The sequence below is a fragment of the Talpa occidentalis genome, unplaced genomic scaffold (genome assembly GCF_014898055.3).
Source record: "Talpa occidentalis isolate TD23 unplaced genomic scaffold, MPIMG_talOcc4v2.1 talOcc4.2, whole genome shotgun sequence".
Lineage (NCBI taxonomy): Eukaryota > Metazoa > Chordata > Mammalia > Eulipotyphla > Talpidae > Talpa > Talpa occidentalis.
The window spans coordinates 3,528,860-3,547,180 of NW_023602073.1; the positions used below are offsets into that span (position 1 = coordinate 3,528,860).

Consider the following 18,321-nt stretch of genomic DNA (forward strand, 5'->3'; position numbering starts at 1 on the left):
TCTCCTGTCCAGAGTGCCCCACACACTGCCTGGAAGACACCGGGGAGTCCCTGCGTGTGACAGCTCTTTTACACTTGAGAAGGGGCAGGAACCTCCCACAGGTCCACAACTGGTAGAATTTTGGCTTATAATTTACTTTAAGTTAATAAAAACTGATACTTCCTAATGACTAATAGTTCATGCAAGGACCTAAGCAAAACTTTCAAAGATGATTAGTTAAAAATTGGACACAATTTCAAAGGAAATGATGCACCTTATGCACTTCTTTGGCAGGACACTCCCAGGAATGTTCCAGAGCCCGGCTTCCCCGGATTCATCTCCTCGTACACCCCCGTGCCCATGCCCTGGATGTGCCTGGGATGTTCCCCCAAGGGAACGAGGGCGCACAAGCACGGGAGGAAAAGCTCTTTCCCAGGGGTCTGGCCTCCGGGACACCGTCCTCCTGGGGAGACGCGGGGTCGCCGGCCAGGCACGCGGCGGGGCGACGGCCACGATAACGCAAGCAGAAAGGAAAGGAATTTCTTAGCCCAGCTGGGCCCAGTGAGGGCCCGGGACCACCACAGCCTCCGTGGCGCCGGGCAACACCGCGCTAGTGACGGGAAAAGGCCAAAACGCAGCACCGTCAACCTCCAGTGATGAAGCGGCCGGGAGAGTTTGTTTAAAAGGAGTGAACTGGAGGCTCTTCACAGAGAAAAACGCCACTGAAACCCGCACTCCGCGTTTCTAACGACTCACGCGAGCGGGAAATTCTGAAATTCCACAATCAACTGACGTCACAATCGCGCCAGGACGCCCTGAAAAGACGAAGGGGCGTCCCCTGGAGGGCTCACCTGCGCCCGGGCCGGGGCAGGATGGACGCCGAGCAGGAGCACGTTTTCCGGCCCCGCAGACGGGGGGGGGGCGGGGGGGGCGGGGGGAGACGCGTTCTGGGGCCCTTGGCGGCGCTCCCGGGCTTCTCCTGAGCGGCGACCTGGAGAGCAAAGCCAGGCTCTCGGAGCCTCCCCGCGCCAGCAGGTCCTCACCCCGGCCTTCGCCGGCCTCTTTCCTCTCCTGCCTTCCCGCTTCTGCTTCTCCCGCTTCCCGTCGTCGGAGTCCTCCGCCGCCTCGGCCTCGGGCTGCACTGCACTGCGCCACGCTACGCCACCCACGCACGCACGCCACCCACGCACGCACGCCACCCACGCACGCACGCCACCCACGCACGCACGCCACCCACGCACGCACGCCACGCGGCACCACGCCATCGGCTAAGTGCGCATGCGCAGTGGGAGGGCGGAAAAGCCTGACACCTTTCCACCCTACGTACCCTACAGCGCGGTCCCCCCAACTCCCACCCTCACTCCCGAGCCTCACCCCGGGGCTGACCCTTCCGGGTGCCTGTTCCAGGGCCACGGGGCTCCCCTCACCCGCCCTCAGGCCTCCCCTTCTCCCCACACCCGCACGTGGGTCCTCAGCCTCACCCCAAACCCAGCCTTTAGAGACCAAGTCCGTTCACAACTCGAGGGGGGAAGCAGCAGCGACAAAGGAGGGTCAGGCACCTCCGGGAAGGAGGATGAGACGCGACAAAAGTGAACAAAGTTCTTCACAATACTCCTACATGATTATCAGTATACACATTACAACGTCTGTTGTAAGTGTAGTTATTGCAAAATACAAGCAAATCTATTTGAGATTTAAGGCCTGTGTGAATGGAGCCTGACACCGTGTTCACAACCAGCTCATTGTTCCTATCAGTTACCTAATCCTTGAACGAGGAGGAACTGGTTAATGTTGATGAAGGATAACATGTAATCAGGGTGTCCCTGGTGGCCTAGGAATTAAGTCTCACCCTTATTACTGCTAAGGCCTGAGTTTGATCCAGGCCAGGGAGCTACCCTCATGGCACAACAGACCTCTCCTTTCATGCCCGCTGCTCTCCTCAGCAGTGTATTTCATTTACTCTGCCTGTTCTGCTCCCCACTGAATACTCTCAACCACTACACTGCTGGCCTACATTCTTTTCTTCTGTGCAAAAAAAAAAAAAAAAAATCACAAAATATGTTATCAAATATACCTTAGATCTCCTATGGGCCTCCCTCGTGGCACAGGGGTCAAAGTCTCAGTGCTATCAAGCTATCACCAGACACTGCAGCACGAGTTCAATCCCCAGCCAGGGAGAGGACCCACATGGCACAGTGGCCCTTTCCTGCCTCACCTGCTGTTGGGTCCATCCGCCTGTTCTGTTCCCCACTCTGTCTCTGGTGAATCCTACACCCCCCACCTCTGGTCTGTACCCCAGTTCTTGTATGCATAAATAAATCTTTTTAAAAAATCAGCTTTATTAAAACATATATTAAGTTCACATGTAGTCTAAATATTCAGATACCAGTGTATGCTCTTTGGTCAAAATCAAGACACAGACATTTAAGAAACATTCTTGTTCTTCTGCTTCCTGGATCCCAGAGTTGGTGGTCAACAGGGAGCTTCATTACTTAGCTAATGTGCTCACTCACAATTCTATGCTCTGTTATTGGAAAGTAACTTGTTCTCTCATCATGTGCCTATGAAGATTTCTTTTGGAAACATCAAATAATATTAATGATCTCTATTACTATCATGATTTTAATCAGCTGTCAGTATATTTTCTTAAGGAGAAATTGATGCAATGTTTTGAACCCCAGCATGTTCCTGTGTCTGACTTTTATCACAATAATGCCTATACTCGTCTTGGTAATTTAGATCAATGTTTTGAGTCCAGCAGAAGTAGCATCTTCATTTAGATTTTCTTGACACATGGCACATTACTGTCCTAAATTTACCTGCAAGTTAGATATGAACAAATCCATCTACTAGGAGGGTCTCTCAGATGCTTAAAGCAGCAAAAAAGCAAACGCATGACTTCACATACACAAGGGGAGAAAGCCACAGTATGAAGTGAATTAGTGCTGAATTACATTCACCACTTCTTCATAATATCCTAAATAAGACTTAAAAAGTATACAAATAAGACTGTTAAAAAGTCAACCATCGTACTGAACATTTCCTAAGTCTCAACATTCATAGGGTTTGGCTCCAGTGTGACTTTCCGATATAAAATGAGGCGTGATTTCCTGTAGAATGTTTTCGTATACTTTCGACACTCATAGGGTTTTTATGCTGCATGAGTTGTCTGATGAACAATCAGATCTGACTTGTGTCAGAACAATTTCTTATAGCCTTTACATTTATAATGCTTCACTCCTGCTTTTTTTTTTTTTTTAAGGATTTTTTTATTTAGGGCCTCCCCGGTGGCGCAGCAGTTGAGTGCTGGGCTGCGAAGCTGCCCACAGCCTCTGCAGCGCCAGTTCAATCCCCAGCCGCCAGCGAGGGTCCCACATGGAGCACAGACCTCTCCTGCCACACCTGCTGCTCCCCTCAGCAGTACTGTACTTCGTCAGTCTGCCTGTTCTGCTCCCCACTGTGGCTCTAGTGAATTCTCTCACCCTCCCATGCTTCTGAGTGTACCCAGTGCTTGTATAAATAATAAAATCTTAAAAAAAAAAAGATTTTTTTATTTATACATATAAGAGCTGGGGTGTAAGCCAGAGGTGCGGGGGTGAGAGGATTTCCCAGAGTGGGGAGCAGCAGTCAAGGCAGGAGAGGTTTCGTGCACCATGTGGTATACTCCCTGGTTGGCTGGGGATTGAACTCATGCTACAGTGGCTGTTGATAGCTTGACAGGTCTGTCTTAAATCCCTGCGCCACCAAGGAGGCACACTGTGTGAGTTTTGATGTACACTGAGGTCAGTCTTCCATGAGAAAGGTTTCCCACATTCTTTTTTCTTTTTTTTAAGATTTATTTATTTATAGAAGAACAGGTGTACAGGCCAGATGAATGAGAGGGTGAGAGGATCCACCAGAGACAGAGTGGGGAACAGAACAGGCAGACTGATGAAATACACTGCTGAGGGGAGCAGCGGGCGAGACAGGAGAGGTCTGCTGCACCAAGTGGGACGCTCGGCCGCCGGCCGGGATCAAACTGGCACTGCAGAGGCTGCGGACAACTTCACAGCGTTGGAGCTCAACCGCCTGCGCCACCAGGGGAGCCCCTCCCCACATTCTTTATAGCCAAAGACCCTCTTTGTAGTGACACGTCTCTGATACATTTTGTGTAAGAAATAAAACATGTGTCAGAAGGTTTATGATGGATTTGTATTTTCTCATGCTCAGTAAAAACACATTTTAGACATTTCACCGCATGTATATTACTGAAAAATATTCTCTCCTAACAGAGATCTCTTAAGCTGACTGACATGAAATTTAAAGCTGAGTTTACCCCCACTTTCATTACATTTATGCTGTTTATCTTCAAAATGTTGACAAAGATTCAAATGTACTGGTTTCTCATCAATACGTTTCCTCCTTTTGTTACTTGTACAGAGACTCTCCCCTATTTGAGTTATATCATCTGATGACTATGATGCTCAGGATACCTGACAGTTTCTCTAGTCATACTAAAGACCTCAAGTTTCTTTGTAGCATGCATCTCATGAGGCTCAGCAGGGATAAACATATTCTTACATACAGCAAAATTCTCAGGCATTGATGCTGAAATGTTTCCATTTCTGCTATTCAGGTTCAAACAATGACTTGAGTCCAAATTATTTGTTTTCCCAAAGTTCCTCCATGGTTGACGTTTTGCTGTTGACAACAACAACTTGCCACAAACATCTGTCCTGATTTGGCTGGTTGGCTTTAATCAGGTACTCCACAGTACAGGTATCTAAAATGAGATAAAAATAACCATCTCTATGCACAACATCTAAATGTTTCTGTAAATGTTAATATAAAGGCACAAAGTTGCTTTACAACAACACAAAACAAAACAGAGTAACTGGTTTTGATTATCTGAATGAAATTTCCACCCCAAGCAAATAAGGTAACATGAAATAAATACATTTTCTAAGGCCAAAACAGGTTGAAAAGCAATCAGTAATACGTCTTTCATAGTGTGTAGTGTGACTTTTTAAATTCATTAAGAAATATTTGGTAGGGCCTTCCTGGTGGCGCGAGGAATTAAGACACAACCTATGAAGCTATCCACAGTCACTGCAGCACAAGTTCTATCTCTGGCCAGGGAGATACCCACATGGCACAGCAGACCTCTCCTGACTCGCCCACCTCCCCTCAGCAGTCTATTTCAGTCAATCTGCCTGTTCTGCTCCCCACTCTGTCTCTGGTGAATCCTCTCACCCCTCTGGCCTGTACTCAGTCTTGTATGCATAAATAAACTTTTTTAAAAACTTATTTATTTATACAAGAATAGGGGTACTGGCCAAATGTGCGGGAGGGTGAGAGGATTCACCAGAGACAGAGTGGGGAACAGAATAGGCAGACTGACAAAATACACAGCTGATGGGAGCCGTGGGCGAGACAGGAGAGGGCGGCTGCTCTATATGGGAGTCTCGCTGGCCAGCGGGGCTCAAACCCGTGCTGCAGAAGCTGCGGACAGCTTCACACTGCCTGCGCCACCAGGGAGGCCCCCCAAAAAATAAATCTTAAAAAAAAAAAGGAATATTTGGTAAACATATTCATTTAACTTTAGATAAAGATTACAGCTAGTAGCATTTAATCTACCATTTGGCCTGCATTCTACTGTTTCTCTTACGATGACTATGTGACTTTAGTGGTGCTTAATTATGCTGTCTAGATGTCATCGTTTTCCTGGACAATCTATCAGATGTGAGTGAGGGACATGTTTCATTCACTGCAGCAAGAATATGGCTTCGAAAACAAGGATTCTGCATCTGGTTTTCTTTGGTTTTTACTTCTCTTTGGGCACAGGACATAGTCATGTGGGTTCCTTTTTCTTTTTCTTTTAAAGTCATATCAGTATCAATGGGGGGAAAAAAGAGACCTTACTGCTGCAGGAGGCCTTGCTGCCCCAGCCAGATAAGACACTGGCAAGCAGCTAAGAAAAGGGCCTCACACCGTGGGGCTAAAGAAAAAGGGCCTCACACAGTGGCCCTTTTAAAGGGCCGAAGACTTTTAAAGAGTTCATATGGTGGGGCTGAAGATTCCTTGTGCCTCATGCCATGGGGCTGAAGATTGAACATCCCTTTGTTTCTTGTTCTTGGTCATAGTAAGAAAGAACTCAGCAAATACATTATACAAATACATTATACATATAAGAACTCAGCAAATAAATTATACATATAAGAATACTGTAAATACATGGCATGGAAAATTACCTACTTAAAAATTAAAAACTGAATAATTTGGCCCAGTTGACAATGGGAAATAATTATTGTGCAACTAGCATGCCTGATAAGCAACCCAGAGCTGGCCGCAATTTTCCTTATATGGAAGTTCCATAAAGAAGCTTTCTAATGATTCATAGAGTTGATTACGCTAGGAGTTTCTAGGTAGAAAAAAAGCACAAAACATTTCTTTGATTATTGTGTTTCACAAATACAAAATTTACCAGTGTCTAAAACTTCCCATGAACGTGCTGAAAGAATAAACAAATGCCTGAAGAAATACCTGAATGAAAACGGTCTGTGAGAACACAGTAATATTGCAAATATGGAAAATGTGCCTAATGCAGCTTCACCCCAAACCCAGGCTTCAGACACTAAGTCCAGGTTCAAATCGCAGGCGGGCAGCCCAAGCTGAGATACTGAACTTCAGGCAGAAGAGGGGTGTGCCAGGCCACACCCGTGGAGAACGTGTAAGCCCCGCCCCAGAGCCTCTGGCAGGACAGCATGGGCTGGGATTACATTTCCCACAATACTGGGCGCCATCCATAGGGGACATCTTGGGGCCTAGTAGCATTGGAATTTGTAGCACGGAGGTGGGATCAGTGGAGCTTGAGGGAAAATGGACACGTGGGTGGGGCCCTGAAAATGGGGGCGCCAGAACTTGTTCAGGGTTGCAGTGAATAGGAAAGGAACTGGGTCCCCCTGGGGCGGGGGGTGAAGGGGTTAGAGTCTCAGAGCTTTCAAGGTCATGGCAGCTTCTGATGCTTGAGTTTGATCTCTGGCCAGGGAGCTGACCCATCTGGCCCAGCAGAACTCTCCTTTCTCCCTGCTGCTCCCCTCAGCAGTGGTTTTCAGTTCATCTGCTCCCCACTCTCTTTTGAATCCTTTCACCTCCACACCGTCCCCCACACCGATGGCCTATACCCCCAGTTCTTGGATGCAGAAATAGAAATAATTTTTTTTTAAGTAGGGGACCTTGTTGTGTACTCCTATAATTGGGTTCATCACAACTCCGCTTCTTTGTAGTTCCGGAGCTGCATCCTCATAAGGGTGGAGCATGGAAGACTCCCTGGTCAGCCATGCAGATTAAACTCCAAGTAAGGCATTTCTGGTGTTAGACATTGCCGTCCTGGTTGCCAGAGGACTTGCACAGCCTCCTTAGACCCCATTCTATCCTTGCACTGCTGTCTTGCCTAGAATCTGCCGAAGGCCACCAGGGCTGAGTCAAAAGTCCCGTCATTCTATTTAGTTCTTTTTTTTTAACAATTTATTTATTTATACAAGAACCGGGGAACAGGCCAGATGTATGGGAGGGTGAGAGGATTCACCAGATACAGGGAAGGGAACAGAACAGGCAGACTGACTGACTGAAATACACTGCTGAGGGGAGCAGCGGGCGAGACAGGAGAGGTCTGCCCTGCCATCGTTCTTTCTTTCTTTTTTTAAAGATTTATTTTTTTTATTATTTATTTTTTTTAAAGGAGAACTCTTATTTTTTTTGTTTGTTTGTTTATTTATTTATTTATTTATTTATACAAGCACTGGGTACAGTCAGAAGCGCGGGAGGGTGAGAGAATTCACGAGAGCCAGAGCGGGGAGCAGAGCAGGCAGAAGGACCGAAGTACACTGCTGAGGGGAGCGGCGGGCGGCAGGAGGGGTCTGCGCGCCTAAAGATTTATTTATTTATACAATAACTGGGGTACAGTCAGAGGTGCAAGAAGGCAAGAGAATTCACCAGAGACAGAGCAGGGAGCAGAATGGGCAGATGGACCCAAGGTATTGCTGAGGGGAGCAGCAGACGAGACAGGAGAGGTCTGCCAAGCCATATGGGTTTCTCCCTGGTGGCCAGGGATCAAACTCATGCTGCAGAGGCTGTGGATAGCTTCATAGTGCTGTGTTTAACCCGTTGCACCACCAGGGAGGTCTCTAGAACTTGATTACTTATATATTGGTGATCAACTCGCGGGGCCACCAGGGAGGCCCCACATCATTCTATTTCTTAAAAGATGTCAGTGTGAGCTGCTGGCACTATCCAGAATTTCCCCCAAATGGAATAGAAGGTGCCTCCATCCTGCCAGACAACTTCTACAAACATCTGCATTTTAGAAGTAATTGCCTCTTCTCTGAAAAACAAGCAACTGCTGCCCAAGCCAGTGACATCACGAAATGCTTCCCTACATACACACCCTGCTCTCCCGAATGCACGTAATATAAACACACACCTACTTTTTTCCCCCTAACCATTCTGTCATTCCTAAGTGATGTCTCAATGTATTTATATGTTGGATTAAATATATATCAAATCTAAGACGTGTGTTTGAAGGCCATGAAAAGGTCTCTACCTGCAGTGTTTCAAAGATCCTGAAGACTGTATTGCTTCAGGTAAACCAAAGGGAGAAATACAGTGAGAATTACTTAATGGAAGTAACTAAGTATTGTCTATTGTCAGCTCTGTGGAGATTTTATCCAGGGCCAATCAAGGGGAGGTCCATAGACAGGTGAGGCAGGACAATTTCTGCATGTGAAGTCATGTGAAGAATTTATATTTTCTTGTGCTCATGCAGAGTGTTACAACAGAGGATAGCAGGAACCTCTAAAAGAGGGTCTAGTGTCACTTCAGGATCCCCAGGGATAGTTTAGGTACAAAAAATGGATGGCAAAGCACCAATACCATGAAGTGTTTTACAAAATTCTTTAAAAACACCCAACAATATCTGGGGTTACTAACAACAAAAAATGTGTAGTTGTTGAAAATGCAGTCAAAGCTATTTCAGATATAAGGTATCGAGAACAGAGCCTACTAGTGATGACGTAACACTGTGTAGACAACCACCTGATTGTTCTCATCTGTTACCGAAAGCCTTAAAAATGGAGGAATTGGTAAATGCTGATGAGCGACAACTTATAATCAAGTACATGTCAGGATGACCACATTAAAAATCAATCAGCATTATTAATATAAAGTTCACATATAGTCTAAATAATAAGACATTCAGATAAGACACTGAAATGTGCCTGAAGGAATTAAAAATAAGATGAATTCTATCTTACCTATATGAAACTCAACATAGGCATCAGTGCACCATGTGGAATACAAGGATGGAACTAGATTCTCTGAAAACTGATCATGAAAATGGAGTCATGTTGATCACACTAATATCAGAATAATATGATCTGAGTCTAAAGCATCACAGAATGAAAAGAATGCCCTAAGAACATAACAGAAAACCACATGTATTGGGAAACCCTGTAATATTACATATGCACAAACATGAGGTCCTGAATGTGTGTAGCACACAAACACAGAACTGAATGCAGAAGAGGAAAACATAAAATCAAGGAGAGGTTCAAGCCCCAATTGCAACTGGAAAGAAAATAATGGTATAAATTCAGGAATCGGAGTTGACAAACGGGGATGAAAAACAATTATAAAAAAAGATGTGGTGTATATACAAGATGGATTAGTACTGAGCTATGAAAAAAGGATACATATGACCATTTGCAACAACAAGGATGGAATGATGGGGGAGGATGATGCTCAGTGAAATGAATCAGAAGGAGAAAGACTTACTGGATGAATTCACTCCTGTTTGGAACATGGAGAAACAAAGCAAAGAAACTGACAATACAAACCAAAATGAACTTGAAAATTAGGACTGCAGAAGTGAGGGTACTGAAAAGATAGGGACTATGGGTGTGGACACGAAAGTGGGAGGGGATTCAAAGATCTATGGTGAGGCCCATGAGTGCACGACTCTTAATCTCAGGGTCGTGGGTTCATGCCCCACGTTGGGCGCCACCTGCCGCGGACCAGCACAGCAGTGAACAATGAGCCCGTCTCAGGGTTGAGAGACTGCGCAAGGTGGTCAGGGATTCGGCTGAAGAAATGACAAACAGACACACTTCAAGAGAGAGTGTAAATCTGAGTGCGATTTTATCTGAGTTAGTCTCCAGTATATATACAGGAGCAGTGAATGGATTTAGCTTATCGTTGAGTGGTTTACATCTGGACCTAGCCTTTTTCTTAAGTAGATAATCCATTAGTTTTTTTTTTTTTTTTAGAGAGGCATGTTTTTATTTTATTTATTTATTTGTTTGTTTGTTTTTTTTTGTTTATACATGCACTGGGTACAGTTAGAAGCACGGGAGGGTGAGAGAATTCACCAGAGCCAGAGCAGGGAGCAGAGCAGGCAGAAGGACTGAAGTACACTGCTGAGGGGAGCAGCGAGCGGCAGGAGAGGTCTGCGCGCCATGTGGGACCCTCCTCCGGTGGCCGGGGAGCAGCAGGGGATCGAACCGGCGCCGCAGAGGCCGCAGGCAGCTTCACAACCCAGCGCTCAACCGCTGCGCCACTGGGGAGGCCCCATTAGTTTTGTTTTTAAGCTATATGATTGCATTTTTTGTTTTACTAGCTACTTTTTCACTTAAACTATATTTTAATTATTACAGGGTTTAGTAATGTTTTATTTGAGTCAGCCTTGTGTTAAGGATTTCATGATTTTTTAATTAACAACAAATGACCTTTATAGAAGAAAGAAGGAAGTTTTAGAAAGACAATGAAGGGATAAAGTTTGTAGTTCTAGAAAGACGAGATAAGGTTTTAGCTCCTGGTGGTCGTAATCCTTTGATAGGCTTCTGTCTTATCCATGTCTTCAGGGAACTTTGATGTACTCCCCTGCCTCAGGGAGTTTTTGCTGTTCTCCCCCTGCGCGCTGGTTTCTTGCCCAGCCGGACCTAGGGACCTTGGCGAAAGCCATTAGCCCTAAAGGTCACTGCAGGGGGAGGTGCAGCAGACAGACATCTGAGGAGATGAGAATCTATTCCCGAATCACATAGAGTGAGGTAAACCTGTGTTTCCTAGATTCCAAAAAAACTAAGAAATACTGAGAACACATTGAAATGAAACAAACTCCCCAAAACATGTGGGATTCAGAAAACAATACTAAGAGAGAAATTTAAAGCATTAAACAATTACACTAGCAATAAGAGGGATCTTACCTGAGCAACGTAACTGCATCTCTCCAGGAATTAGAAAAATAATTTAAGCTCCATATTGGCAGAAAGGAGGCCATTTTAAAAGAAATAAGAAATACATACATGTAACATCATGGAAGCAGGTGCTTCCCTCTGAAAGGAAGTCTAGATTTTGAAAGATCAACAACATGGACAAAACCTAAGTTCAATTCAGTAGAAGGAAAGACAAGAGGACTCAGTGTCCTAAAAGAGATGCCCCAGGGAGAGCAAGACTAAGATTCCAAGAAAAAATAGCAGCATGTCTGCAACCCTTGAAACAGAGCTTCCCAGACATATTTAGGATGTTTTACTGCTGACCACTGTATCCCTCAGCTGTGTCCTCTGCCAGATTCAATCCACCTACCTGGGAGGAGGACGGGATCTGCACTTCTCTTCACATCCCAGGGCTCCATTTTTTTGCTCCAACAAGATGACCAGCGCAGGCGTAGACACAGCAAGACCTGTTTATTAGGACAGGTGATATGAGATATCCTGAAGATTCTCAAATTCCCAATACAATACAGTATTGTGCTTAGTAGAGGGGACAGTATAGAAGGTTCTTGAAAAGGATCACTGCAAATACTTTTTCTGACAGCACCTTTACCAGAAATCATTCAAATTTTAATATCCTGGGGCCTTCCTGGTGGCGCAAGGGGTTAAGGAACAGCCTGTAAAGCTGTCCCCAGCCTCTGTAGTATGAGATGGATCCCCGGCCAGCAAGGGAACGACCTACATGGCGCAGAGGACCTCTCCTGAGTCAACCGCTGCTCCCCTCAGCAGTGTGCTTCGGTTCTGTTCCCGCTCTGTCTCTGGTGAAACATCTCACTCCCCACACCTCTGGCCTGAACCCCAGCTCTTGTATGCATAAATAAATAAATCTTTAAAAAAATAAATTTTCATATCCTGAGAACCATTTCTAGATATCCGAGTCCTAGGAATGTGGTAGAAGCTGGAATTTTAGCTTGTAGCAATAACACACTGATAGCTTGTAATAAGAAACGGATTTTCTTGAATGAGCATTAGTAGAGAGAGCAGGTTGTAGATCACCCTAAGAGAGGAGAAGTTTAAGTCATGATGAAACAGTGAGACTTTCTTTCCAACAAACCCACTGTTTTTCTTAAAAGCAGGGGTCTAAATGTAGCCTAGAAATCCTGACATCCCAGGAGCATACCCACACAGAGCACAGGAAACGTTGAGGGCAGATAAGGAAATCTGGAGGGATATTCTCCTTACCCAAGGACACCAGGTTCCTGTAGGTCTCAAACATCATATCCCAGTACAAATCCCACTGCTCCTGGTCCAGGCAGTCCTACTCCTCGTGCAAGAATTCTACGGCCACATCTCTGAAGGTCAAGGGTTCCTGAAATCAAAATGTACAGCTGCCATGTGGCCACCAGCAGAGCTCTGAATAGGATATGAGGTGAAAAGAGAGTTCTGAGGGGCCCCTCATGGTGGCACAAGGGGTTCAGTCTAGCACTATGAAGCTATGAGAACCACTGAAGGATGAGTTGGATCCCTGGCCAGGGATCTGACTCACATGGTGCAGCAGACCTCTCCTGTCTCCCTGCTGCTCCCCTCAGCAGTGTATTTCAGTAGATCTGCTGTTCTGCTCCCCACTCTGTCTCTGGTGAATCCTCTCATCCCCCTTCCAACACCCTCACCTCTGGTTTATGTATAAATAAATAAAATAAATCTTTAAAAAAAGGGAGACCTTGTTCTAAGAGAGAAGAATGCTCTTATGAGTGAGATCCGTGTTTACACAGTAACAGTCTAATACACCCACTGAGCCCAGAGGATCACATACACCCACGAAACCACCATGGATGCTATAATTTCAGTGATGTCAAATCTGACCCAGGGCACATATTTGTACAGCAAGGAGGCAGGACAATTGGAAAATTCATAGTAGACTGACCTGAAAGACTGGAAGGAAATTATAGGTAATGATCAAATACTAAGCAAAATAACAACAACAAAAAAACAATCGTATTTGAACACCTGGTGTCCATTATATATGTTGAACTATTTAATAATTTTTACAATTGAATACATGATAAAATTTTTGGTTTATTTCTCTGAAAGTATAAACAAGTTATGAAGAGAATGTGTGTGAAATGACTGGCATTTCCATTGACATTCACACCACAAAAAATGAAATAACTGTGATTATTTCATTAAAGTTAAAGAAGGTGGGGCCTACCTGGTGGCACAAGGGATTAAGAGGCAAGCACCATGAAGCTGTCCACAGCCACTGCAGCATGAGTTCAATCCCCGGCCAGGGAGGTGACCCACATGGTGCAACAGACCTCTCTTGATTCGCCCGTTGCTCCCCTCAGCAGTGTATTTCAGTCAATCTGCCTGTTCTGCCCCCCACTCTGTCTCTGGTGAATCCTTTCACCCCCCACACCTCTGGCCTGTACCCACTTCTTGTATACATAAGTAAATCTTAAAAAAAAAAAAAAAAAAGTTAAAGAAGTAGGTGCAGGACCTGAACACTGAAAATTATAAAACTGTAGTAAAGGAAATAAAAGATACAAAGAAATAGAAAAATGTCTTGGCCTCCTAGGTGGGAAGAATTAACATCATAAATGGCTTTATTGTCCAGAGCTATTTACAAATTTAATCTAATAGCTATCCACATACCAAGGAGGTTCTTTGTAAGGAAACAGAACACTCACCACATTTATATGAACCCACAGAAGGTCCCAAATAGCAAAAAATCTTGAGAGAAAAAGTGAAAATGTAACTATAATACTTCCTGACTTCAAACTATATTAAATGCCAAGCGTAATCAAAACATTATTTTACTGGAACAAAACCAGAACTCAGAGCAATGGAAGGCAATTAAAAACCCAGAAAGCAAATGATATAAATACGAAGAGTTCACCTTGGACAAAGGAGCTAAAATCATACAATTCAGACAAGACAGCCTCTTTAACAAATAGTACTGGGATGGGGACTCCTGGGTGGCCTAGGAGTTAAGAGTCAGTGCTATCACGGCTATTCCAGGCCAGAGAGCTGACCCACCTGTGGCACAGCAGACCTCACCTGTTCACCTGTCTCACTCACTGCTTCCCTCAGCAGTGTATTGCAGTGGATCTATCTGTTCTGCTCCTTCCTTTCTTTCTGGTGAACCCTCTCAACCCTGGAACATCTAGTCTACACCCCAGTTCTTCCATGCATAAATATATCTTCCCAAAAAATGGTGTTGGGTGTTGGAGGACGCCCAGTGTAGTGAGCAGAAGGGCCTTGACCCGAGTCCCTAAGGCATGTGAAAACACATGCGTCTCGGAGGAAAACCTCTGAGTGACAGGACTTGGTGTTGAGAGCCTGGAAAGTGACCTGCGTGGAGTCAGGCTTCTACATCTCCACAGTCTGAGAATAACAAAATGGAGAGACCCTGCGCAGTGAGCAGAAGGGCCTTGACCCGAGTCCCTAAGGCATGTGAAAACACATGCATTTCGGCGGAATACCTCTGCGTGACAGGACTTGGTGTTTAGAGCCTGGAAGTGACCTGCATACATCTCCACAGCTTGAGAATAACAAAAATAATGAGCGAACTTCCCAGGCTCTGGCTAGGGGGCAATAAGATTATGTGCGTGAGAACTAACCACCTGGTACCCTACTGTCTGAAGTAAATAGTTAATAGTAAGAAAATAGACTAATCACTCATACCTGTTATCATTATATGGTATGCTTTGATGTTACACCTACTGCAATTAAAATAGTATATAATGAGCACTAAAACAATAAAGATTTACTGCATGCTAGACATGACAGTCCCCCATGTCAAATTTCCCTCACCGTCGTGTCCCAGGTCTCGGACTCACTAGAAGTCCACAGTTGGGAAACATGTATAGTGACTTGCAAAACTAAGAAGCAAGACCCATTCAAAACTCCATACAGAAAACTAATTCCAAATGGCTGAAATGTTTAGACATAAGAGCCCAAGAGCTTGAAGTACTGAGAGCAATTAAGGGGTACACTATAGGACAGGTGCTACAAAATGTATTAGGGAACACAACCCCAACACCAAGGGAAAGAAAGCAAAATTCAACAAGTGGGACAACACCAAACCTAAAAGCTTTTGGAACGCAAAAAAAACCAGCACAGGAACAGAAATGCATCCCACAGAATATAAAAAAATATTTGCATGTCACACATCTGACAAGGAGTTCCTTCCAAAATTTATAATGTATCCGGGCCTCCCTTGTTGTGCAAGGGGTTTAAGACACAATGCTAGGACGCTATTCCCAGTCACTGCAGCATGAGTTTGAGCCCCGTCCAGGGAGCTGACCCACATGGCGCAGCAGACCTCTCCTGTTTCACTTGCTGCTCCACTCAGCAGTGTATTTCAGTACATCTATCTGTTCTGCTCCCTACTCTGTCTCTGGTGAATGCTCTCACTCCTGCATCTCTGGCCTGCACCCCAGCTCTTGTATGCATAAATAAATAAATCTTTAAATAACAACAAAAAAAAATTTAAAAAACCCAAAATTTATAAATTCCCCACCCAATCTGAGAAACCAAGCAATGAGTCCATTAAAAAAGGGCAAAGGAACTTTGCTAAAGAGGAAATTTTGAGGTCCAACAGACATAGGAATGTTCACCTTAATTTATTGTAAGTGAAATGTCAATTAAAACCACACTGAGATGCCACCTCACCCCTTGACAGTGGCCCAAATAAAAAAGAGTAAAATGAACAACGCTGGAGAGGGTGCAGAGAAAAGTGGGCTCTCACCCACGGCTGGTGGCCATTAGAGCAGTACAGTCCCTGTGGATAACGGTGCAGAGATTTCTTTAAGAAATAAATATAGAAATGCCATATGACCAGCAATACTTCTATAAGTTATTTACCCCAATGTGCAAAACTCATTACAAAAAGATTCATCTACTCCTAAGAGCAGAGCAGCACTGTTCCCAACTGCCCAGCTAAGCTAAAGAAAACAAATCACTCACCAGAGATTTATCCATTGTCCACTGCTCTCAAAGATGCCAGAGGACTCTGGAGGCGGCGCTGGGAGAGGTGATGGAATCCTGCAGGAGAGGACTGAGGCAGCTGGTCCCGGGTCCTGGAGTCTCCTGTCCAGAGCGCTCCACACACTGCCTGGGAGAGACCAGAGTCACTGCGCGTGACAGCTGTGCTTACACTCTGAGAAGGAGCAGGAAAGGACCCATAAGTCCATTATTAATACTATTTGGGTTTACCATTTACCGCGTTAATAAAAACTGATACTTCCTAACTAGGAAGAACTAAAGAAAAATTTCAAAGATGATTAATTATTTCAAAAGGGCCTCCCTTGGTGGCCCAGGAGGCTGAGCCCAGCGCTGTGAAAGTGTCCACAGCCTCTGCAGCGCCGGTTTGATCCCCAACAGCCTGCTGGGGAGATTCCCACATGGCCGGCAGACCTCTGCTGTCTTGCCCGCTGCTGCCCTAAGCAGGGTATTCCCCCCCATCTGCCTGTTCTGTTCCCCGATCTGTCTCTGGTGGATCCTCTCACCCTCCAGGGCATCTGGCCTGTTCCCTGGCTCTTGTAGGCATGAATAAATAAATCGTAAAAAAAAAAAAAAAAAAATTACTTAAAAAATTGGTCAAAATTTCAAAGGAAATGAAGTACCTAATGCAGGACACTCCCAGGAAAGTTCCAGAGCCCTGCTTCCACGCATTCATGTCCTGTTCACATACGTACACCCCCCCCCCCCCCGTGACAACACACACACACCCTGGGGTGTCCCCCCAAGGGAACGAGGGCGCACAAGCACGGGAGGAAAAGCTCTTTCCCAGGGGTCTGGCCTCCGGGACACCGTCCTCCTGGGGAGACCCGGGGTACCGGCCAGGCACGCGGCGGGGCGGCGGCCACGATAAACGGGCACAAAGGACGGGAAACTCTTACCCGCCGGCCCGGTCAGGGCCCGGGACCCCCGCAGCCACGCCGAGAGGGACGCGAGACCCCGGAACGCAGCCCCGTCCGCGTCCAGGCGGGAAACGGCCGCGCGTGCCCCAGGGTGAGCTCGGGGTCCCCGCGGAGAAAACGCCCGGGGACCCGCGGAAGCCACACCCCGGGGCGGGCGCTCGTGGCGGGGGGTTCCGCATCCCACGACAGCCGTCCCAGGGCGTCACAGCGCACGGAACTCCCGGAAACGCGGAGGGGCGGCCGTCGGGGGGCTCGCCCGTGTCCAGGGCGGGGACCCCGCTCCCCTCGCCCCCGAGCCTCGGCCCGGCGGACCCTCCCGGCGCCTGTTCCGGGCCACGGGCCCCCTCACCCGCCTCAGGCCTCCCCCGGCGCCTCCCCGCCGCGCCCGCCCCCCGCTCCCGCACGCGGGTCCTCAGCCTCACCCCAAGCCCAGCCTCGGCGACAAGGCCGCTCGCAACCCGCGGTGGGGGGGGTGGGACAGCGATCCCGGAGGCCCCGGGGCCCCGGGAAAGACGGGGAGGACGCGGGGCCGCGCCTGCGCAGACGAGGCCGGCGAGGCCGGCCGCCCCTGGGCGGAGCCCCGGGCGGGAACCGCGTGTCCTCGGGAGACTACATTTCCCACAATCCCGCGCGCCGCGCGTCCGGGAGCGTCAGGGCGCGTCCTCCCCCAGTGGGGCTCAGGGACTTAAGCGGCGGCGGGGCCGCTCACATTGTTCGGGGCGCAGGGCCTGACTCCGCGGGGCACGGAAAAGGAGGGGGTCCTTGTTTTCATGCAAGAGAAGTGGGTTTTTCTCACTCTGCCCTCCCCCTGCGCTTGGGGTGCTGTATCCCTGGGAGAGTGTTATGGGCACATTCCCCGGACAGCATCTGTATTTTATTTAATTTTTTTTAAAGATGTATTTATTTATGCATACAAGAGGGGGGGGGTACCGTCAGAGATGCGGGGGGGGGGTGGGGGAGGGTGCGAGAGGACTCACCAGAGACAGAGTGGGGAGCAGAACAGGCAGACTGACTGAAATACACTGCTGAGGGGAGCATTGGGTGAGGCATGAGAGGCCTGCTGCGCCATGTGGGTAGCTCCCTGGCCGGCTGGGGATCAAACTGGTGCAAATTTCTTCAAAGTGCGGTGCTTAACTCCTTGTACCACCAGGGAGGCCCTGGACAGCATCTTGAAT

At 46.9% G+C, this 18,321-nt stretch overlaps 1 long non-coding RNA gene across 4 annotated transcripts; it reads right to left on the reverse strand.

Annotated features, from left to right (window-relative positions):
• Positions 1-2,280: 2,280 nt before the first annotated feature.
• LOC119251633 (uncharacterized) lies at positions 2,281-17,679 on the reverse strand. Of its 4 annotated transcripts, none has more exons than XR_005126532.2 (5): positions 17,569-17,679; positions 16,191-16,383; positions 12,465-12,591; positions 11,596-11,692; positions 2,281-4,741 (listed from the first exon to the last, which is right to left on the reverse strand). It is a non-coding gene; the product is annotated as an uncharacterized LOC119251633 (long non-coding RNA). The 4 variants fall into 4 exon arrangements; XR_005126534.2 differs by having other exon boundaries at positions 16,191-16,338; positions 17,569-17,678; XR_005126533.2 differs by lacking the exon at positions 17,569-17,679 and adding an exon at positions 17,126-17,176.
• Between the last annotated feature and the right edge of the window lie 642 nt (positions 17,680-18,321).